Here is a 24,795-nt window from a genome sequence, read left to right as displayed (position 1 = left end):
CTACAGAGAAACCCTGTCTCGGAAAACCAAAAAAAAAAAAAAAAAAAAAGACTGTTGTGGCTTGGATGTTTTTGTTTGTCGGTTGCATTCTCTGGCACTGCCAGAAAAAAATGGAGTGTTGAAGGGTTCATAATTTGCCCAGCACGAGGGCCTCATTCTCATGTGGACGCATGCACCTCACAGCTGTCTGTAACCCTTTAGCTGGCCCAGCTTATCTTCAAGCCTTGCAATCTCATCCCTGGCAAAACTAGTTTTCTATGATTTCACTCCACATCTTTTAGGTCTTTTAATTTTATTTATAAAAGTATTTTATTGATTGTTTAATAATTTCATGCAATGTGTTTTGATTATATTTGCCCCAGTTCTTTTTTTTTAAACTCCTAGATCCACATCCATCTTTTCCATCCAACATTTTCTCCTCTCTTTTCTTTTTTCTTAGCCAATCACCCTTTGGCTCCAATCCACTTCATGCTTCCCTTATTCTTCTGGGTGTGGGGCCACCTACCAGAGCCTAGTCAGCCTATCAGGAGCAACACCCTGAAAGAAAATGGACTTCCCCTCCTCAGAAGCCATCCACTGTCCACAACAACTCGCTTAGGAGTGAGGGCTTGTGAACCCCTTCCAGCTCCCTTCTGGTGTTTTTAATGCTCTTGATGAAATGTGTGTTCTGGGAGCTTGTGAGGTGGTTCATTTGGTAAAGTTCTGGCTTTGCAAAGCACAGGAACCTTAGTTCAAACCCAGAGCCCACATTAAAAAATAAATCCAGGCAGAGTGGTACATATTGCTGATAAAGTAGCAATGGGGCAGCAAAGACAGGCGAATCCCTCAAACTGGGAGGAAAACTAGCCCAGACTAATTGTTAACCTCCAGACCAGTGAGACCATGTCTCCACTCATACACACACACACCATACTCCTGTGTTGTATGCAGTAACTTAAATCTTCTTGCAACAGGGGGCTGGAGAGATGGCTCAGTGGTTAAGAGCATCGCCTGCTCTTCCAAAGGTTCTGAGTTCAATTCCCAGCAGCCACATGGTGGCTCACAACCATCTGTAATGAGGTCTGGTGCCCTCTTCTGGCCTGGAGACATACACGCAGACAGAATATTGTATACATAATAAATAAATAAATATTAAAAAATATCTTCTTGCAACAATGTCTTCAAGAAATCTCTTTGTGGAGTCTTAAGCAGAAGAGACATGCTTGGAGGAGATTGACCCCCAGTGCCCTACTGCCCACTGTGATTGGCAGGGATGGTTCTGTCCCTCAGTTCTGAGTATCACAGATCCTTCTGGTAGTTCAGATCCTGGACCCCAGTAAATCCCCCATAGCTTCTTGACACCTGTCAGGCTAGCGGGCTCACACCATTGCCTCCTTCTCTCTAGCAATCAGTACTCTTGCCATTGTGGGTCTCCTCTCCCTTAACCTGCCTCTCTCTGTATCACATCCTCTTCTCCACTTGAGCTCCTAATTCAGTAAGCCTTCTTGCTGCTCCAATTATTGATTGCTTATTCATCTTAGATCTTACAAACAGCCTCCCCCCAACTCGTGGCCCACCTGTCTAATCCCTCCATGGTGACCTTCACACACAGACAGCTTCACTGCTGTGCACACGCCCATTGTCAAGGGCTTTGAGCCCTGAGGGGATGGGATGGTGTTTATGTTGAGCCCTGAAGCAAGGGCTGGTGGGCAGAAGGTTTGACGCGCCCTTCTTCAGTGCACTGCAGCTTGCAAGAAAGGCATCCTGTTGCTCACATCCTCCCTTGGGTGAAAGGAGAGTTTTGTTCCCAGTCACTCTTTAGTCCTAGATGTGGGGCCTTTAAACAGATGACTCCCTGGGGACATTCTGGTGACTTACCTAGCTCAGAGACCTGCCTCTCCCTTGTGACTCTCACTCACAGGAGAAAATACACACAGCTTTCTTGAGCAGAACCTTGGCTTTGGCTGCTAGGGAGCAGGGACTGGCCTCTCTCTGGACTCCTACAGAGGCTCCAGTGGTGCACAGGGCAACCCAAAGTAAAGGCATGCCCTGGTTACTGTGCCCATCATCCAGGAGGGAGGGGGGCCTTGTGGAGGTTAGTCACGGAACAAAAGACGAACTCACACATCTGCCACTAAGAAAGACACACAGAGGGGGTGGGACACAGCAGAGCAGCTGGGGTGGGGGGTGATCCCATCATCCAAGCAGAGGCAGGCAGTGTGCATACAGGACTTCACAATTTCTGTTTATCCTCCTCAGGCCATCGAGAAATGGGGCACGCTGAGTGAGGCAGGTTAGACCTTAGGCAAGCCTCTTGGTGGGCCTGAGGCCTGTCAGTCCCGAGGAGCATCTGGTAACCTCAAGTGGAAGGAGCTGGCTCTCCTGGAACATGGTTGACAGTCACCACTCACCAGGGCTGCCAGACCCCTTCTAGGTGAGTAAGAGAATAGGGTGGAGAGGGAGGCAGAGTAAAAGTGAAAATCCCTCTGCCCAAGATTGCTCAGTGATTCCCAAATGTTGGAGACCAAGGAAGTTACACCTTCAACCATCCCCAGCTCTCTGGGCAACTCCCATTCTTTGGGGGAGTCTTTCCCTTTCTTATTTCTATCACTATTCATCCATCCTTGGTCCAACTCTTTGTTGAGGCCAGCATGGACCAACCATGGCTCCAAGTGTTGGGCAGGAGCAGAGTGTTAGATCAAGGTACAACTGCATTCCAGTAGTAGGGACAAGACAAAAGCGAGTGTGGTCCTGGACACCAAGACAGCCCAACATCAGTGCTGCAGGGAAGGTCTGAAGGAACAGTGGATATGAGGTAGCTCTTTGGGCAGCTGGAGTCAGAGCAGAGCTCACATAGGTGAAGGAATCCGTGCCAACTGTGGAGAGCAAGCTATAGCCAATCTGGCCTATATAGAGCCCACATGCTGTTCTGGTCCCCTGAAGGACAACAGAGCCGAGCATCCTCTGCGTTGCTTTGGGAGGCTTCCTGGGGCAAGGAACTTGGTCAGCTAGAGGCAGCAAGGGCTGGGACAGCATAGTGGTCATATTTGAGACTATTTTGAAATTAAATCAAACTGAGTTGCTCAAATGGTAGGGCTGGGGCTGAAAAAAAATTTTTTTTCCAGAAAGTAAAGCTATATAGTTCAGAACTTTCATGGCAAGAGCAGGTCCCTTGTAGGACAAAGACAGTTTTACCGAGGGGCTGGGATGCAGGACTGACACCCTCAGTCAAAATCATGGGCATTTGCTGATTTGCCTGCTCCTGGATGAAAGATGAACGTGAGTCACGGTACGAAGGCACTTTGTTGCGCTTGAGACTTTGGCAAGCAGGAAGCGTTTTAGGATCATGTCCTGAACTGAAAAAAGAAGTTGGCACAGATCATAAGTGAGGTAAAGAGTTCCAAGGAATGTCCCTGCCTGCTGTCACACGTACCTGGTGGCTCCTTAGTCACCTGATTCTTTGAAGACAGATAAGCATTCAGGTCTCAAACTCAAGGCCAGCTCAGTAGAGACACACCCCACACACCTTCTGCATATTTTCCCCAATGCTCATGGAAGGTCTCCCCTCTGCTTAAGGAGATCCAGGCAAATTGGAGTCTTGTCTGCTTACTTTGGGATGTTCATTGTCATTACCATCGTTGACACCCAGGGCTGTTGCCACAGGTCCCTGCTTCTGTCTGGCTCTAGGACACAACATGGAACAGAGTACCAGCCTTGTACTCAGGAGTTATCTTGTACCAAATCTTGAGGCTGCCCTCTAAAACAAAATGACTCATTCATACTATACTCTTAGGCACTCTTAGAGGATGCCAGCAAACCCCACAGTGAATGTAGATGTTAGCCTTCAGGCTGCCCCTCTCGCTGCTGCAGGGCCCTAGATGTGGCTAACCATTTCCTCACTCTCTCAGCTACCTTTGTAATTCAACATCCTAGTAATCTCCTCACAGTTGGCCCAGCCACTTCCTATGAGATGACCAGAATAGGGCCTGGGCTTGGTTCCAGAGGGCTGCCTTCTCCCTGTTAATCACAATATTCTAGACCACAAAAGGAGTCAATTCCTAGAGACTCTTTCACATGCTGAAGTACTGGCTGGCCACAGAACAGATCAAAAGCATAGGGTGGGGCTGTCTCCCAGCAGCCTGAGGTAGCAGCCAGCTCTGTCATCACACACAGCCTTGTCCTTTCAGCCTAGTACAAGTCCTTGGTGCATTTGTTCCTCCAGGCATGTGCCATCCACATTGCTCATCCAGCAGTCCCTGAATTGGTCACCATGTGTGCCAAGGGCACATCCATCATGCTGGGCAGTGGCAATTCAGCACCTGTCCCCTACCTCCCCACCACCCAGGACACACACATCTCATCCTGGTATTCAAGTCAACCTAAATGCATTGTTCAGCCTCCTGCTTGGAGTGTGGGGTGAACTTTGCAGAGGCCCCTGGCTTCCCATGCCAGATCATGAACCAGCTGGTGCTTCTATGGGAACATGTTCAAACTGGATGGGCAAGAGTAGAAGAGGACAGGGGGCCACCAGGTAGAGTTGCCAATCCCAGTGTCATCCACACAGGCCCTATCAGTAAGTCTGCCCCCTGCATGTATGGTGCCTGGCATTGCCATCTGATGTCAGGATATATGATGCTGGGAGACCAGGCAGTCTTTACTGCATGCTCCTCTTTGGAACAATCTGTGGCTTTCAGGTAGGATGACTGGAAGTATACAGGCCTCACTCTAACTGTCTCTCATTGTCTTTGTGGGTCCCTCTTTGCCCTCATTGACTTCCTCCATACCCCCAAGGGTGTCCAGATTCTTCCCATCAATTTCCTTTCTCTCCATAGGAGCACTTTCCAGACTCTCTCTCTGTCTGCCTCTTCCTTAGTCTCTTTCATGTCTTTTTTACTTCTCTCCCTCCTCTATCTCCATCTTTTTTCTTTCATTTATAAAAATGTGCACACTATAAAGTAATGAAGCAATAAATAAGCAAGTGCCTGACATGTCTCAAATTTAACTTAGGGTACAGCTACATGCCCTGTGCCTCCTTTCTCCTCACAACCTTGTGGGACCCCTACTCTTCTCTACCCTGGACGCCCTCTCCTTGGATGTCTGTGTGCTCATAGAAGCTGCTAGCTTCCCTGTTCTCCAGCCTGTCCTTTCCATCACATGACCCCATGACCTGTGGTCATGTACACTCTACCCTCAAAGCAGGACAGATGCTCCCAAGGGCAAGCTGCACATTAACCACCAGGATTCCAGGTGTGACCCAGCTGCAGGGAATGGTCAGTCATTAGCAGACACTAGCTCCATGATGACCTGCCACAGCTCTGCTGTCTCAGCCTCTGCCAGAATGAGGATTCTACGCTGTGAGGGTAATAGATTGTGCAGAAGACACCTGGGGTTGCCTCGAGCTGCTGCTGACCCACGCCCCAAGGATAACTGAGAAGGCAGGAATATCTGCTCTGGGCTTGCAAGTTTCTTCTGAAGCTAGGCTTCCATGCAGAGACCCATGGCCACTCATTGTCCCCTACACTGGGTTTGGGTTCCCCGAGGGCTCTTGTGGGTGCTGCAACCACTTCGTGCCACTAAACTGGATGACTGCCACCCCAAAGCACGCTTGGGATTCAGCACCATGGACAACGCCACAGCTTCAGGGTCTTGGATGTTCTGTGGGACCAAGTGATAGTTTCTCAGCTACTCTAATAGAGTGTTTATCTATAACGATGGGGAAGAAGAAAGGTCACACTGTGGTCAGCATGTATTTGGGGTCCTTGGCACAGACACAGGACCAAGATTGGACCACATTTGGTGCCAAACCAGAGTGATGACAACAGAATGCTGACAGCATGGGCTCTGGCAGGCCATCTTTTCAGGTGGAGCATAAGTTGCTGTTGTCCAATATTCCCTAAGAGCCTGAGAATTCTGTAGCTGATTCAAGAGGGAAGGACCACTATGCTGGTAGAAGGAAGTGGGGTGCTTCATGTTCAAACTCCATCAAGCGTGCTGCCCTGTGCTCAGGTCTGTGTGTGTACTCATATCAATGAAGACAGGAAGAACCATCTGGAGGGAGACCACTTGCTGGGGCCAGGGGCCTGGATAGCAGGCTCCCATCTTTTAGAGGACATCATGAGCGGGAGGGCTTTTTCTTGCATGTGCAGGGCTTGGAGCTCTGTGACCCATTATGATCCTATAGCTGCTTGTCCTGCTTAGGTTTCTCTACTCTAGCCCGACATTCTTCACTGGATTACAGCTGGTGCCAGAGCTCACCTTTCCAAAGTCTGGGTAGTGTGATCCTGATAAATTTCTCTAGCTGATTGTGTCCCAGCCCCTCAGCAAGTTTCTTATTTAGTGAATTCAGCCCTTGGTCCATTAATACAGATGGAGTCTAAGGCTTGGGTATCCAAGGTGAAAAACAAAGCTTGCCCTCAAGGAAGCAGGACCTTCTGGGACGGCTGTTGAGGTGGTATCCCTGCCTCTCATGCAGTTCTGAATATCGAGCTCTGATTCTCCACAGTGTGCAAAATGCATGGCTTCTCAGCAGCAGCAGATGCATGAGGATGCAGGTCAGGATACAGATGGCTTGATGCTTAGATGTCAGAGGCTTGGAGCCTCCTGGGGTCTCTGGCATGTATGTACTTGAGACACTGCACAGAGTCATAAGGAAGAATGCAGGCCCTGGGAGAGAGGAGGGCATCAGCTAATCCACGAAGAACAGAAGGTTCCAGAAGGTTGGTTCATCACTGGATCATAGATACAGAAACAGGGGCTGAGGAAGTGCCAAGTGGTGGTGTAGAAATATTAGAGATATTGCTTTGTACGGCTTAACAAGCCTTAATTAAGTGTCTCTCTGCAGACACCCAACTAATCACAGGGTTAAAGGATGACCAAGGCTCTGCCTCCCCATTAAGGCAACCACAATCAGTCATTGGCCTCTGGGCTGCCAGAGCTCAGCTCCATCTGCAGCAAATATCCCTTAAATGCATGGGGCAACTGCTCTGTGTTTCCGGAGAAGAAGCAGGGTGCAGACTGAGGTTCAGTGTCCTGCATCTTTTGTAGACAGGCATGGAAGGCATCACCTGGCCCTCCTGCCCTTCTCTAGGCATGAGGGTGGAGGAAGATGTAAAATGAATCTTTATGCTTGTACATGTGGGTTCAGCCTGCTCGCCTGCTCTACCCTTGACCTGCTGACTTTTCCCCTGGAGTCCTTCAGCCTCCTCCCCATTACCAGACTGCCATGCAGGAAGCTAAGACCCCGTGCCTGAGTGCGGAGGATAAACCATGGGGTACCACGGTTCACATTAACATCCTGGGAGCTGAGTTAGGACCCTGGGGCATCCTAGGGAGATTTTTATCTGCTCAATATTTTTGTAAAGAGTTTCTTTGTTAATCACTGCTCCTTGACCACGGTATCCCGAGTGATCTGCTAATTTTTCACAAGGGTCCTGTGCTTTCCCAATGACTCGCTGTATTGACTCATCAGATTCTTCACCTGAGTAACTGATGAATTAATAATCCCCAATAATGGATGGCATTACGTTATGTTAACGCACCTCCATGGGATAAATGAAAGGCAGAGTGCAGCCGGGGAAGGGGAGAGGTCTCCAAGCTTATTAATTTAGCAGTCTAAATGAGAGTCGGAATCTCTGTCTGAATAAATATCGGGAGTTTGTTTCTGTCCCCGAGGTCTTTGAGAAAGTCAGTTATTCAAAGGCTGCTTCGAAAGCTTTTAACCCCCGCATAATTACCATGGCGCTCACCACCATTTCTCTTCCATTAATCCAGATTTAGAGTGATTTTCCCGCTGTCATTAGCCCAGGTTAAACGGGTTTGTTTTTTTTTTAATTTTTTTTTCATAATCGCGTCCTAGTAATATACATGCAGAACAAAAGTGCTGTTTTGCTGGCTGGGAGCCCTGCAGGACAGCCAGGCTTCCCTCAGACTCTTTCTACCGGAGACACTCAGCAGAACTCTAGTGTGACCTCAGTCAGTCTCGTTTCTAAACAGGGGCTGAGAGCTGTGTGCCCACACATCCACAGTTCCCACACTCAGACACACACTCCTGGACCGCACACCCATAAACACTCACTCTGACGTTCACAAGATCACCGGTGCTCACACACCCCCACCTTCACTTAGAAATATCAATCAGTCTGGTGAAGTCAAAAAGATCCCCAGACCGTATGAATGCTGAAGCTCTGGTTGTGTTTGTATGCAATTAACAGGAGATTATGTTGGAGGGGGCCGGTAAGAAGGTCAAAGGCTCCTCTCTGTTGTTGCTAAGAACTGTAAGTAGATGTACAATTACCTCAAAATAAATCATTTAATTAAAAAAAATGTTGGTGTTCACAGTCCGATTTCAAATCTCAATGAGCCCACAATATTAGAAATTTTCCATGAAATACTGCCAAAAGTAATTTCAGTGTGTCTATGAAAACATAAGGATTACATACACTATAGATGGATAATGTATCTAATCTATACATGGTATACATTCATTGTGGTTTTAAGTTACTTCTGCTCAGCTTTGTACAAAGGTAACCAAACAAAAGTCTCTGGTTTGAGACATTCATAGCATCACTATGGGATACTTAACCGAATTCGCTTTTTTAGGAAGTATTCTACACACAAAAGAACTCGGGCTTTCTACTAAAGTTTAAGTTAATATTGCTATTCAGATGCATCAGCAAAGGGCTGGGCCAACTCAGGAATCTGGCACTGCCTGTGTATCCTGTGTCTGTGTGTGAGGGGGGAGAATAGAGCCGGAGAGACAAGCTCAAGATGCAAGGCACAGTGGCTGCAACAGAGCCCCACATTGACAGCTGCTCATTTCTTTTTCTTCTCATTTTTATTGAGCTATATGCTTTTCTCTACTCCTCCCCCTTCTTTCCCCTCCCCTCCTACCCTCTTCCACGATCCCCATGCTCCCAATTTACTTAGGAGATCTTGTTTTTTTCTACTTCCCATGTAGATTAGATCCATGTATGTGTCTCTTAGGGTCCTCTTTGTTGTCTAGGTTCTCTGGGGTTGTGAATTATAGGCTTATTTTTTCTTTATGTCTAAAAGCCACTTATGAGCAAGCAAATATGATATTTGTCTTTCTAGGTCTGGGTTACCTCCCTCACTATGATGTTTTATCTATCCACACATTTGCCTGCAAATTTCAAGATGTCATTAATTTTTTGGCTGTGTAGTACGCCATTGTGTAAATATACTGCATTTTCTTTATTCATCCTTTGGTCAGGGGGCATTTGGGTTGTTTCCATGTTCTGGCTATGACAAATAGTGCTGCTATGAACATAGTTGAACAAATGTCCTTGTGGTATGATTGTGTATCCTTTGGATATATACCCAAAACTGGTATTGCTGGGTCTTGAGGAAGGTTGTTTCCTAATTTTCTGGGAAATTGCCATACTGATATCCAAAGCAGCTGCACCAGTTTTCACTTCCACCAGCAATGCAGAAGTGTTCCCTTTACCTCACATCCTCTCCAGCATAAGTTGTCATCTGTGACTTTGATCTTAGCCATGTTTACAGGTGTAGGATGGAATCTCAGAGTTGTTTTGATTTGCATTTCTCTGATTTCCTTAAGTGTCTTTCAGCTATTAGATTCATCTGTTGAGAGTTCTCTGTTGAAGTCTGCACCCCACTTCTTTTCGATTATTTCTTTTTTTAAAGTGTGTGTGTGTGTGTGTGCAAGTGCGTGAATGCGTGCATGTGTGTGTGTGTGTGCTTGTGTGTGCATGCACGTGAGTGTGTACATGAGTGTAGTATCTGTAGAGGCAAAAAGAGGACACTGGCTCCCTTGGAACTGGAATTACAAGTGATTGTAAGCCACCTAACTGGGGTGCTGGGAAGCAAGCTCAGGTCTTCTGCAGATGCTATGTGCACACTTGACTCCATCTCTCCAGCTCTGTATATGAGCCCTCCAAGCAGGACTCTTTGCAGCCTTACGCAATGGAACCAAAGAGGATCCATGTTCATGAGAGATGGGTCGCAGTGCTGTGGGTGACCTTGCTGAGGTCACTAGCTTTGCCCTCTAGTGGCATGACACCAGGCACTAACAAGGCTCTGCACTCTGTCCTGCTCATCTGCCCTTGAGCACTTTGGCACTAGTTCCAGGCACATCTTGGGTCGGGTGTGTGACTAGCATCTCTACCTTGTGATTGCTCCACACCTGTCACTTTTTAGTGTAAGGTCTCTGGGAAAGTGGAGATTAGATCGTTAGCATCTGTGTGCAAAGACTGACAACAGCACAGAAAAAAAAAATGTGAAGCTGATGGAGGAGTTGTGTGTGGAGCCAGTGATGAAGAGGAATAGGAGTGCAGATAGACGTTCCCAAAACAGAGCTTGCTGCACACACAGGGAAAATGATAGAAAATGGTTTATCCCTCACACACGAGCATCACAGTACATAGCCAGGAGGAGAAGCAGAGTGATTCTAAAATCTGCAGAGGGAAGGTAGACCTTCTTGAAAGAAAGGAGGGTGGCAGTAGATGCAACCACACAGATGAGGACAGAGGGGGACATATGTCATCTAGATATAGGCAAGAGCAGGGGATGATAGCCCCACGTGGATAAATTTTTCTGGTGACAGTTCCCAGAACAAGTCACACTGTTAAGACAGATGATGGTAGATGCAACTGAAAGACAAGACAGGAGGAGTCCACTATTCCAAAACTCACATACAAAGCAGCACCCAGCCTCACAGGAACTTAGTAAATGGACATGGGTGTTCAACTTTAAGATGCAGTTAAAACAACGCCACTAAAGGCAAGAGTGTAAACTGGTAAACTCCCTTGCAGCCAATATGAGGCTTATTGCATGCACATTAAAATTAAAATAAAAAGACTAATGAGAGATTAAGAGGGCTACACTAGTTAGTTGGAAAAGTGAATGGATGCATCTTCATCACAGTGGCTACAGCTGTGGCTCAGGGAACACCATGAAAGTGGAGGCTTGAAAGATTGCAAAGGCCAGAAAAACAGGAAGTTTGCTGTGAAACAGTCTTTCCCAGAAATGGCTATAGAAGCAGTGCTTGGAATAATGGCAGTATCAGTGGGCATGCTAACACGGAAGGGGGAAGTTTGCATGTCGCTCCATCCATAGACAAGGAACTACAGGAAACTAATGGTTGCCGCTAGAGGGAGAATTAGCTTCTCCATTATTGATGGTCTGTTACAGGGTGGTCAGCTTTTAATTATTCACACGTAAACAACAACAGCAAAAGGACTCAGCAAGCTGTGTGTGTGTGGGGGGGGGTAGCTATATCTGTTCATACACAGAGATACAGGCATGCATATGTATATATACACATATATACAAGTATTAATGATGCTCAAAGAAAGAGGCTATTGACTTGAGAGTGGAGGAATATGAGGAGGTTTCTGGGGAAGGCACTTGGGAGGGACTGTGGTAAGGAATGGAAGGAGAGAAATGTGGCAGTTCTATTTAAACTGAAAACATATCTTAAAATAATTAATACATAGGGCCAAGTGAAATGAAGAAAACATATTAAACTCTTTGAAACCCAGATACAAGAAGACATGAATACAACTTGAAAAAAAGCCAAGGTAAATACAGCTCAGAGGAATGATTGCAATAATTAAAAATGATTTATTTGATTTGCCACGATGATTAAAACACCACAACTGTCCGTTTTCTCTGTATATATAGTTAAGCCTATGTTATAATTCAGCACACACATGGTAACACTTAGCATACTTGGTGTCAATCCAAAACACCTTACAGACATGGCACCTAAAGACGAGACTGAATGTCATTTTTACTTTGACAGAGAACAACATGGAGCTTCCTAAAAGCCCCTTGAATTTGACCTTATTGTCAAATTCAAGAGATCCCAGAAAGAGCAATAGGAAAGAAAAATAAGAGATAAAGTTTAAACAACGCTGTTAAATCTACCAGGTTTGTAACAGATTGGGTAGGGAGCAGAGAGAGGCTACAGGTTCGGGACCTGGAAGAGGAAGGGTAGCTGGTCTGCGGTCACCACTACGAAAGGAACAAGAAGTGGATTGTGAAACGTTGATGGTTTTTGTTGACTTGATACAAGCTAGAACCATCTGAGAAGAGGGAAGCCCAACCGAGGAAGTGCCTCCTCCAGAGTGGCTCGTGCGTTTGTTTGTGGCACCTTTTCCTGATCAATGATTGAGATGGGAGGTCCTGTCCCACCCGGGACAATGCCGTCCTTGGGCAGGTGGTCCCAGATTGTATAAGAACACAGGCTGAGCAAGCTGTGGGAGGCAAGCCCATAAGCAGCATTCCCCATGATCTCTGCTTCAGTTCCTGCCTCCAGGTTCTTGCCATGGCACCCTTTAGTGACGGACTGTGTGGTTAGGGGTTGTAGCAGGAAATAAACCCTTCCCATCCCAAGCTGCTTTTAGTTATAGTGTTTATCACCATACTAGAAAGCACAATAGGATGGTGGCTAAGGTTGTAAGCCTTGGCCTGTCAGTGGGATGGGGTTCACAGAATAACCTAAAGTCATCCACACTGCCTGGGCAATCAGACTGAGTTCAGGGGGGCAGGGTAGCATGGCTGGTTTAGAAAGAGGGGTGCTGCCCTATCTTAATTAAGAATTCTGGCTTTTCCCAGTACTCAGAAAGATGGGCTTGCACGCCCCATCTCTGAGTTCCTCTTTCTGGTCATCATTGGCACTTATTGGTGGGAAGTGGGGTCATTTCTGTTGAAAGTCCAGCTCCCAGGGCTGCCCACTGCTTGACTCTCTGTCATCGAAATGTCCTTCTATTCCCAAGCTGGAACAAGTCCCTACGGTATTAGGACCAACTTCTATTTATGGTTATTCCTTCTGAGCCAACTTATTAATACACCAAGTCAGTCTCAGGAATAAAATCATGAGAAGAAAATTACATTCGAGAATTTCCCTGAAGATTTACAGTGGCCTAACACGCGGGCCTGAAGCTTCGGCAGCTCTCCCGAGACCAGGACTTCTATTCTGCACTCTAAAACACATAGACTAATTAGCCAAAGAAAGCCTGTGCCCAGAGTTAAATCATTGGCACAGGCCTGCAGTCCCTAACCACTTTACGCTCACCTGAGAGAGGCTGAATGAAGTGGACAGCTGGTCTGGCCTGATGCTCAGCTTGGGAAGCGTGTCCTCTAGCCCTCAGGAAATGGAGCATGGCCTAGCACCATTGTAGTATCCAGTGTCTGGGTGCAGGCCCGGCAGGCCTTGGTGCTGATTGTTTCCCCAGGGCTTGAGCCTGTTGCTCCCAGACGAGGGATAACCCAGCACATCACATGGCTGCATTTTATCAACACAAGCACCTCCTTTGTGAGCAGGGTAGGAGAAAGACACTCGGAGCCTAGCAGAGATGCACAGATCCTTAGGTAGCATTTGACACAACAAATTTAGACATTTTTCATGGGGTACCCAATCTGCTTCCCATCCGAGAGGTGGAGTTGGTGATACTTTGTAGCCTTTGGGGTAGGAAGTGACCAGAAGAACTGTATTATGAATTAAGTGATGTCCAGGGGCTTTCTATTATTATCTTCCACCCCCACCTATCCCTGTGCTTTTTCCAACACTGCCCATGTATGGATCTATCCACCCAGAGACATGCCATACTAGGAAGAACAGTAGCCTTGGCAGAGGACGGGTCTCTGACAAGCAAGGTGGTCTTCTGTGCTTTCCTGTGCAGGTAGCTAAGTTGGCTTGACTGCCCTCAATGGAGCAGACCCTGGGAACTAGCTAGAGGACCCTGTGGCTCACAGACCATGGCGCAGAACATGGTCCAGTGTAATGCAGAGCTACAGAAGGAAGAAATAGAGGCCCTGCTTCCCTGTGATCCTTAGAAACTCTGTCCGTAGTCCAGACTTCAGGACCCCTGAGACCCCTGAGAAAGCTTAGGCTGCTGCAGGCTGGGATGGGAGTAGGGAAGTTCTGTGAGGAAGCTACACATAGTAACACATGCTGTAGTCTCAGCTCTAGGGAGGCAAGGGGAATGCATGGGGCTTCTTAGCCTCATCAGAGACCCCGTCTCAAAACAAACAAGGAAACAATCAAAACAACAGCAAAAACCCCAGCAGTTGGCTTTTGAGGAACAGTACCCAAGGTAGGCCTCTGGCCTATACATGTATGTACATATACATGCAAACACACACTCACACATGCACACACGCAATGCACACTCACACGTGAACACACACATGTATGTCCTGACTCTCTTAGTAGTCTGGGTTGCCATAGCCAACTTCACAGTCCTGCCAGCTAAACCAAAGGGGAAATTCTTCCCCTGCTCTTTGGAGAGTCAAGACTGAATCAGTGCTGGGGGTGCTCCTCCCCAGGGCTTTGCAGTGAGTGGGGGTACTGCCCTAGTCTTTGTTTTCTGGAGGCTGCTCTCTCCTGGGGTCCTCTGCTCCTTTCTCCCTGCACCCAGCCTGTCTCTGTATCTGGATGTGTACTTTGTATAAGGACAGGAGTCACAGTGTGCCAGGGCCACCCTGGTAGCTCCTTTCCTTATTGGTCTCTGTGGAGACACCATCCACAGGTAAGAGTACAGGTTGAGGCACAAAACTCCAGCATATAAATTGGGGCAAACAGTTCAACTAAACAATGACTGAGAAGAGCATTTTAGGTTTGAGACTCCCACGGCCCAGGTACGCAGATTCCACCTACACTTTCCGAAGTGGTGGTGTACCAGGGAAAGCCGGGATGACCCTGTGCAACTCAAGATCTGGACCCACAGGGGAGCAGCGCAGGCCTGTCTGTGGCTCAGACATCGAGGGCTCTGCACTTCCTTTGTGTGTTTGGATGGCCTCATGGGGCCCACAGTGCTCTCTGTCTGCGCTCACAGACACCTTGGCCTGTCTCTGCCCCGTGGAGAGCACGTGGCTAATTCGTGAGCCAGGCCAGGCGGCCTGGAAGGTGGACACACCATCTGGGAAACTTGATTTGATAGAATTGAGGTTTGGGCTGCAGTAAGTTCATTTCTGCCCACGTGATCACATCAGCCCTGAAGATAATCGAATCTAGGAGAATGTATGTCAGCCAGCGATCTGTCCTCCTGCCCAAGCTGCAGAGCCCTCGATGTCTGAGCCACAGACAGGCCTGCGCTGCTCCCCTGTGGGTCCAGATGCTAGGCCTGGGGACTGTAGACTTGCAGAGAGCGAACGGGGAACAGAAGTTAATACTATGACTTTGTATAGGGAAGCAGCAAAGGACTATACCTCGCCTGGCCCAGCCCTTCTCCCGACCTGGTGCAACGCAGCGACCCGGGCTTGGTTTTAAATAATACAATTAAAAATTCCACCTCTGAAGCATAATTGTGATCTGTCTCATCTCTAAGTGTAATTATATTAAACTCCAATTTTCCCTCAAATATGCATTCTAATTCAATTTTCCTTTTTTTCTCTTCTTAACTAAATCTATTATCATTCCCTCAGTTAAATTATGCTTATTTAATCTTTGATGAGACCTTTCACCAGCAATCAGCTGATTTAAATGAATACCCCCCAAGCTTTTGGAGAGCGCCTGGGCTCAGCTCCCTGAGGCTCTGGATGGGAAGGGAAGAGGTGGGAAAGAAGTAGGAAGCAGGCTGCTGATCCCCGGGTGTCTGCTTCCTCCCCTGGGCCTCCTCCCTGAAGGTCCCCACAGCAATAGTGACTCAGGAAATGGAGAGGCAGCAGCAAATAAGAATAAAATGTTTCTAGAATTTGGACCATATGTGAGGGCAGAGCCCACCCCACCCTTCCAGTGACCCCCAAAACAATACCGTTTTGTTCCACCCTGGGGAATGGTCCACTGCGGGCCGCCCCAGGCTTCTGGCCTCATGTAGCCTCAGATCCCACGCAGGAAGCTGTCATTGCTGGAAACAGTGGTTGACCTCAATATTTCTCATTATCATATTACTTAATTAGGTATAAATCCCCTGGGTTTATAGCTTTTCTGCAACCATTAAGCCAAACTACTGTATGAATTAAGTGCAGAAATAATTGACAAAGCAAAACAAAAAAGTCAAATTAAGTCTCTTTCTTAGAATCAGGCAGAAACAAAGTGAGCTGTTTTCAGGGCAAGCATGTGGTCCCGCCCCTCAAGGGGCCACCTTTGAACCTACCTCCCCATGGGTGACAGCAGGATTAGGGAAGCTGCGGTCACTACATCTCTGCTCCGCTCCTTTACTGGAAAGTCTTGGGTTGCAGTGGACTGTGATTGCCTCCAGCCCCTGATTCTCTTAACACAGATGGAAGACAGAAAGTCCTTGGGTAGCCACACCCCATGTGTGGCACAGATTCTCCGTTGCGGGGAACCCTATAAGCTATCAATGGGTGACTTTTTTGAGATTGTCCCCATGCTGCCCTCCAGGGAGCTTGTGGAGTATGGGGACATAAGCGTGCTGGTGGTGGCCATTCCTATCACCTGCAGCAGGACATGGTAGGATTCCCCATCTCAGGGTTTGGGTCCATATCTGCTTTCTTGCATAGGAAGACCCTAGGAATTTCACCCTCAGATGTTTCTCCAAATCCCCACATGTTAGAAACAGGGGCTTCTGGTACCATCCACCTGACCCCAAAACTAATGGGCTTCAAGACCCAGAGATCCCTAGCTCTGATTCACTGGGCAGCAGGAGACTCCTGTATCTGAAGTTCCCTTGAAAACAACTAGTGGGAACTTTCTGGGTATCCCCAAGAAAGCCAGTGGGGTGCAAGGACACAGATTCATATACATAAGATCCCTCTGAGCCTCAATTTCTCTCATCGCAACCTGAATCTTCGTGACCACACCTAACACAATGCCTAGCAGGCACACATGTGCCCACTAATTCACTCACACATTCATTCATTCGTGCATTCATGCATGCATGCATTTGCTGTACATGCACCAGTGCAGGCATTCATCCACCCAAAGCTTCGCTCAAGGGATCTAAGGGATGATACGCTGAAGTAATTGAGATATTAATCTTGTAACTATTTGCCCCATTTTTTTTGCCTACATAACAGATTTCATTATTGCAGAGCCTATGATTTATTTACTCTTAATTGATAGGCAAACACCTCTTATTGCTTCAGACACCCCACTTTTATAATTACACCACCCAGCAACCCAGTCTGGAGGACTCAATCCTGTGCGAGGAGGGTCAGACGACTGTGTCCATTCTGAACACTCACACCCCCTCTACCAATGCTGTCACCAGTTTCCACTTCCTCCAGTTCCCCTGCCTTTCAGTCTTGTGTCTCACACCCACCTACAGAGGATTAGAACACACGAGCTCTGTTTTTTACCTTGCACATGGGAAGGGCGAATCTGATGGCCTGTAAGGGACCCACAGGCTGCTAGGTGGGATATTAGGGATTAATATCTATGTCTCAATATGACAATTGAAGTGGGAGAACCCTTGTATGGACACCGACTTTGAGAGACCAGAAAGCAGGAATCTACTGTGGCTATCTTCTACCCCCTCTACCGATATTTCAGGGCACATTGGGTCACCCAGAATCTGAGGCTGGGAAGCAGGTTTCTGAGGAGAAGGATTGCTAAGTAGATCAGCTATGGATGGGCTGTACCAACAAGTCTATCCAGGCTCAGCTTGGGGGTCTCAGACACAGAGAAAGTTTTTAGTGGAAAGTTTTCTGGCATCCTGGGCACGGGCTGCTCAGGCCTGCATCAGGAGTGCGCCTAGCAGGTGTTTCCTCAGCACAGGCAAGCGCTTAGCACAAGTTTGTCAGACAAGTTAGTCAGACATCGTCCACCTGCAGAGCAGCAGGCCACACCCCACAGCCCTCAGCAGGGATGGGAGTGGGAGGAATCCCTACTGAAGGAAACAGGTTGTTTTCAAGGGGTTGGGGAGGAGGACAGACTTTACTGTAGTACCTGCAGAGGAACTCCGTGAATGGAATGCCGGCTTGGTAGACAAAATATACATGCAGAAAAAGTGAGGTCCTTGGTGAGTCTCAGTACCCACAGCATCTCCACATTTCCACAGGAATGAGTTTGAGTTGTGAAAACATACCCACCATCACGCAATTTTTTTTCAGATAATTAAAAGTGCTTTGTACATTGTGACATTCCAACATTGCACTCCAAAATCTGATTATTTAAATATGGAGCCTGAACATACTATAATTCACATTCAGAGGACGGCCAGGCACTTTTCAAACAAAGGAAACTGCCCTGGGAAATCAATTCAGTGTGTCAGAGCTACACGCGGCTAGCAGGCTGTTATGACGCCATCATCTGTGTGGAGAAAAAAGAACACCCTCTCACCGTGCAGTGTGTGGGCTAGACATGCCCAAACTGCCCCTCTGCAGAGACCCACCCGACTCAAGAGTAAATGAGGAGGGCCTGGGATTCCCAAGTATCAGCATGTGGAGTAGAAAATTGTCCTTCCAGCTTGCATTCACAGCAGCAGGGGTAACTGAATTTTTTTAGGGTCCCTTGTTTAAAAATCAGTAAGCCCTCCAGGTCAACAGTGAGGTAATATGAGGCCCAGCCAGTCATGTACCGCAAGGCTAGTCAGCCAGGAAGGAGACCCTTGGCCAGACTGGAACTGCCCCAGGCTGCAGACAGTCTGACCAAGAGCACCACAGCCATGCTCACCGTATGTGAACTTGAGTGACAGATTGCCATGTGTGGCCAAACATGAGAGGAACTACATGCATATGTGTGCCTGTGTGTGCATACATGCGTGTGTGCATGTGTATACGGGATGTGTGGGCATGTGTGTATATATGTGAAAAGGGGCACACACGCCTGTGTACTTCAGCAAGCATGCCTTGCATGCTGTCCAATTACTATGGCCCCTTCTGGTGAGGACAGCACCCAGGTGCGTCCCCTTGTCTGGGTCACCTCTATGATTGACGCCTCTCCTCTCCATGTTCTACTAAATGCTGACGTGTTGAAGGACACCAGAATCACCATAGCAGAGACCTCCCTGGAAGATTCTCCCTCCTCCAATAATCTCCATTCAAACGATTTCAGCCATGTGATCAGAAGTGAAATATGCCCATCTCATTTATTAAACTTCTGCCCAAACTTAGACATCAAATGTTTTATTAATATTTTCTATCATCCTTACAAGTTAAACCAGCCATGAAAATTACCTCCAAGAGAAAAAAAATGTTGAAAATGTATTCATTTACAGCAAATGCAGAATAGCCCTCCCTCGGTAATTTAATCAGGGATGACCGAGGGGTGCCCCGGTACATTTCCTCCCATACAAATATTGAAATCTGTGATTAACGTCTCCTAGGTCTGGGAAAATGACTCATGCCAGGCACAGCAAGGGTCCTGGAGCAGCCACCAGGCATAGCTCCACACTCCATGCCTAGCATCTAATGTAACATAGACCTTCTCTAACTCCACGGGCAGGTGTCTCACAGCCCAGAATGCAATGGGGTTTGGTGTGTCCTGTGGCTCAGGAGGGCACTGAATACCCCACAAGTAGACAACCAGCCCCCTGTGCTCCATCTCTCTTCCCTCTCTCCATATTGCTCCTCTATCTTCTATCCCTCCCCTTCCCTCTCTCCTCCTCTTCTCACTTCTCTTCTTTCTCTTTCCTTCCTCCATCCTCTTCATCTAGCCTTCCTCTCTCCTTCCTTCCTCTGCCATTCCTCCTCTCTCTCTTTCTTCTGTCCTCTCTTTTCTCTTTACCCCATCCCTCTATTCTTCCTTCCCCTTCTTCAATTTGTGCTGCGTTTACCTTCTGGGGAAAATCCTACCTTGTCAGGAGTATAGCATTTGAAATCTTTCTTCCGCTTTGTGGAATGAGAATTCCACCTTTCTTTGTTATTCAACAGAAAAGGCAAAGTTCTTGGGACAAGACTGAGCTTAGTGGAGGCATGAAGGTGTCTGTGAGCACAGGGGGAGCATCTTTCAAGATTGATGGGAGCATGAGTGAAGCTAGGCTCTGTATGCTCCAGAGGCTAGCTCTTCAGGCATCTGCTCCTCCACACGGAACACTCCAAAGCCGCTAATCCATCAGAAATAAGATAGCCCAAGTACCTCGGCCAGCCCTCATCCTCTGAGCCACACAGGATCTGTCAGACAATGAAGTTCTGCATATCCCTCCTGCGGAGCTAGAACACACTACCATGAGAAGCTGAAGGTGGGAAGCTGGAGCCCGGTAAGGCTCTATCTAGACTAACACACCAGCAGGTGGAATGGGAGAAACACGCCCTCCTCCACCTCTCACTAAGACCATAAACTTAAAATCATGTCGTCCCCGAACACTGGGAAAGCAAGCATTGCAGAGAAGAAAGGGCCAAGGGGTGTGGCTGCTTCGGGTCCCCAGTGGACTCAACCACCATATGCCCAAGCATCTCGCAGGAATAGCTTACGGGTAGAAGGAGTTATTTTGCTTTATGGTTTCAACCATGGTCACTTGTCACCATCTCCTGAGACAACGTGGCCGTGGAACTTGTGAATGGCATCCACTCCCTCCTCGTAATTACCTTACTTGTTCACTGTACAAAGTGGTGGCTCATTATAGCTTTATACATGGATATCGTGAACTTGAATCATGTTCAATCCCAGATATCTCTTGCTCCTATTGGTCCCCTCCATCTTAGTGGTCCCCCTTTATTTTCATGTCTTGTGGAGTGTTTATAAACTCTGAGTATGATATGTGATGCTGTCTTTCTGAGTTCAGCTTGTTTTACTAAACGTGATGAACTCTGGTTCCATCCATTCTCCTGTGTTTTGTCTGTCTTAGTCAGGATTTCTATTGCTGTGATGAAGCACCATGACCAAAAGCAAGTTAGGGAGGAAAGGGTTTACTTGGCTTACATTTCCACATAGAGTCCCTCACTGAAGGAAGTCAGGACTCAAACAGGGCAGGAACCTGGAGGCAGGAGACTATGGAGATGGGTCCTACTTACTGACTTATTCCTCATGGCTTGCTCAACCTACTTTCTTACAGAACCAGAGATGGTACAACCCACATTGGTCTGGGCCCTCCACCACCAATCACTAAGAAAATGCCCTATAACTGGATCTTCTGGAGGCATTGTCTCAGTTGAGGTTTTCCTCTTTCAGATAACTAGATTGTGTCAAGTTGATATAAGACTAGCCAGGACAATGACATAATCTCATTCTTTTTAAGTTAAATTACTTTAATTTGAATTTTTTATTTTTGAGAATTTCAATCCTGAGAGCTGTTACATTCTTTCTGCCCTTCTTTCATCCTGCAAAGCTTCCCACACCCCTACATTCCAACTCAAGTTCATGGTCCTTCTTTATTCCTGTTACACACACACACCTATGTATAATTGCAATCTATTGAGCTCCCTTAATGTTGCTTATATTTAAGGCTGATGACTAAATAGACATTGTTCAACCTACTTGGTGGCTCATTCCTAAAGAAACTGATTCTCCTCTCAGTGGCCATTAGCTGCCTGTAGTTCCTCAGCTGGAGGTGGAACCTTGTGAGATTTCCCTCCTGCACGTTGGAGTGTTGACTGGTATGGCCATTGTGCAGGTCTTGTCTGGGCAGCTGTACTGTTGAGATTTCACGGGTGCAGCTCCTCTGTCCTATATAGATGATACTGTCTCACAGCAGATGTCCCAATCCTCTGACTCTTGGTCTCTTGCATCTCACTATTCTGCAATATTCCCCGAGCCTTTGGTGTAAGGATTGCATTATAGACACGTTGTTGTTTTTAAGGGCTGAATAAATTTCAGGTCTGTATACGTTCAACATTTTCTTCATCTATCCATCTGTTGACAGGCTCCTGGGTGGGTTTCATAACTTGGCTATTATGAACAGTGTCTTGATAAACACAGGTGTACAGGTATCTCTATGGTATGCCGACTTAATGTTCCTGCGGGAGTCTATTCCCAGGAGGGGTATAGTTGGCGCTTCGGTAATTCTGTTTTGAGATTTTAAGGAACCTCCATACGGATGTCCACAGTGGCCTCACAGGTGTACATTCTGCTAGAAGTAGATAACAGTCCCTCTTGCTTTGTGTTCTTTTACTGACTGTAGGCATTTTGATTTGAGTGATGTGGAATCGTAATATAGTTTTAATTTGCCTTTCCCTGATGGCAGAGGAAGGTGTGTGTGTGTGTGCAAGAGATAGAGAGAGAGATAGACAGAGAGAGAGAGAGAGAGAGAGAGAGAGAGAGAGAGGGAGGGAGGGAGGGAGGGAGGGAGGGGGGGGGAGGGAGGGAGGGAGAGAGAGAGAGAGAGAGAGAGAGAGAGAGAGAGAGAGAAATATTCTTGTGATTGTCTGTCTGGACTTTCTGGGAGTGTTTCGTATTTTGAGCTCTCACACATTGGATGTGGATGTCTTGCAGGCACACGACTAGCACATGTTTTCTCTGCTCTGGGGGCTGTCTCTCCACTCTGCTGATAGTGTGCCTTCCTCTGTAGAATCTTTTAGATCCAATACGATCCTTCCTTGTGGACTCTTGTTGTTAGAGGCCTCTTCAGAAAGGCCTGGCCTTTGCCTCTGGCTTCTGTTTTGAAGTGTTTCTCCTATGTTTCCCTCTGGCTGCTTCAAAGCTTCAGGCCTTACCCTGAGTCATCGATCTGTTTGGGTTGAGTTTTGTTCAGGATGAGAGATCCTTGACCCTTTTGTGTGAGGGTACCCAGTTTCCCCAGCCCATGCTGGTCTGTCTTTTGGTGTCAAGTTGCTTCTGTCTGGTTTTTTTTTTTCATACCATTGTCAAAAATCAGACAGAGACAGAGAGCATATTTCTATGTTATATGTGAGCTGGTGGGAATTACTAGCATCAATGTATAGAGAAAATGCACTAACAGTCCATGTAAAAGGGCTCACAAAAGCTCTAAAACCCGATCTGCCTTTTTCTGATGGCAGCGGTGTCAGTAATCACTACATTCTGCTACCAGATGATAAACACGTGAGGAGAATTTTTAAAGTTTGACTAAAACATCTTATTATTGTTAATTATTATTATTATTTTACTTATTGGTAAGATTATAGGGATGAAGGTAAAATTGTATAGGCAGACCTCATATACATTTTACATTTTTCTGTTCAAGTACATTATTAAAGATATTGAGACAGTTGGGTAGACAATAAAAAATAACAGTTTTTTTTCGATTTCTATTCTTTAAAAATATAGGCTATTACTCTTATTTTCAGGAATAAATCTACTTTCATATAAAGTCAGATAAACAGTTTTAGTAAACGTTAGATCTGCACATCTTTTTGACTTGGGATATGAAAGTTTAATGTCTGCAAGTATCTAAGTGTTGACTGATGCCTCAGGGCATTAATTATAAATTATTTTTAAAAACAACTTCATAAAAATTGCTTTCAGTTGTGTATTTTTCCATAAAATTAAAATATTTTTAAACCAGATCCCTATAGCTATGTAGATTTAATTTTGTATACTCTATTTTTTCACCATTGGTTTGTGTGTCTGTCTTTGTACCAGTACTATACTGTTGTTTTTATTTTGTTTTTGAGATAGAGTCTCACTGTGTAGCTATGACTGACTTGGAACTCTCTATGAAGAGGAAACTGGCCTCAAATTCATAGTGATCTGTCTGTCTCTGCCTCCTGCCTGCCATACTGTTTTTGTTATAGTAGCTTGGTAGTATAATTGAAGTCAAGTATGATACCCTTCATACTGTTGTTTCTGATAAGAATTGCTTTGGCCTATGAAGTTTAGGATTGCCTTTTTCTTTTTTGTGAAGAGTGTCATTAGAATTGGGTGGCTATTGCAATGAACATATGTCTTGTTTGGAGTAATATAGCCAGTTTCATAAACTTAGTGTCTTGATATGTAAACATGAGATATCTTTCCATCTTCTAGTGTCTTCTGTAATTTCTTCCATATTTTTGAGTTTTCATAGCAGGGGTATTTTACCTTCATGGGTAGACTGATTTTTTGAGGTTGCAGTCTGGTTTGCTTTTCTGAATTCTTTCTCAATGTGTTTGTCATTAGTATATCGAAACGTTTCTGATCTTTGCACGTTGACTTTGTATCCTTGATTTGATGAAAGTGTTTATGAAGTCCAGGAGTTTCCTGGTAGAGCCTCTACCTGACTTTGTAGATTGACTTGACACTGTTCTTCCCATTTCTGTTTTAGTGAAATTGTTTAAAGAGCATCGTTGCTGCTGCTTTTGAAATCTGGCAGAATTTGGCAGTGAATACATGCAGTCCCAAGCTTCGCTCTATCTGAAGACTACCACTGCTTCAGTGACGGTGAGGAATCAGGATTAGTTGTTTACATTCTCCTCACTTAAACTTACCTGTTCACGTATGTCTAGAAATTTGTCATTCTTTTCTAGATTTCCTAAATTATTGGAATATAAATTACTTCTGAATAATCCTCAAGATTTTATTGGCATCTGTTTGATGACACCTTTTTTCTTTCTAATTTTGCCACTTTGGTTCTTTTTCCTCTTTTTTTTTTTGTAAGTTTGGCTAAAGATTTGTTAATTTTGTTTATCTGTTCAAAGAGTTAACACTACTTATAGATTCTTTGCATTGTTTGTCTGGTCTGCACTTAACTAATCATCTCCATGAGTTTTACTGTTTATTTCTACTAATTTTGAATTTGGCTTGTTCTTTATGAGACTTTGGGATGCACCTGGATTTGTTTTATCTTTTCTGGATTTTTAATGCAAGCATTCACACCTACGAGCCTCCCTCCTGGAATGACCTTTTCATATCCCAAAGGTTCTGGCGAGATTTTGTTTCCATTTTAATTTGATTCTAACAGGTATTTTTCCAGTTTCTTCCCTAGTTTTTCATTGTTCATTGATCTCTCAAGAGTGTATTATCTGATCTCCACATGATTTGTCATTTCTGTGGTTATTCTTGATACCAATTTTTAGTTTTATACAATTATGATCTGACAAGATATGAGAAGTTATTTTGAA

The sequence above is a fragment of the Microtus pennsylvanicus genome, chromosome 2 (genome assembly GCF_037038515.1).
Source record: "Microtus pennsylvanicus isolate mMicPen1 chromosome 2, mMicPen1.hap1, whole genome shotgun sequence".
Classification (NCBI taxonomy): domain Eukaryota; kingdom Metazoa; phylum Chordata; class Mammalia; order Rodentia; family Cricetidae; genus Microtus; species Microtus pennsylvanicus.
The sequence above is the reverse complement of the archived record's forward strand: the minus strand, read 5'-3'. Positions refer to the sequence as shown.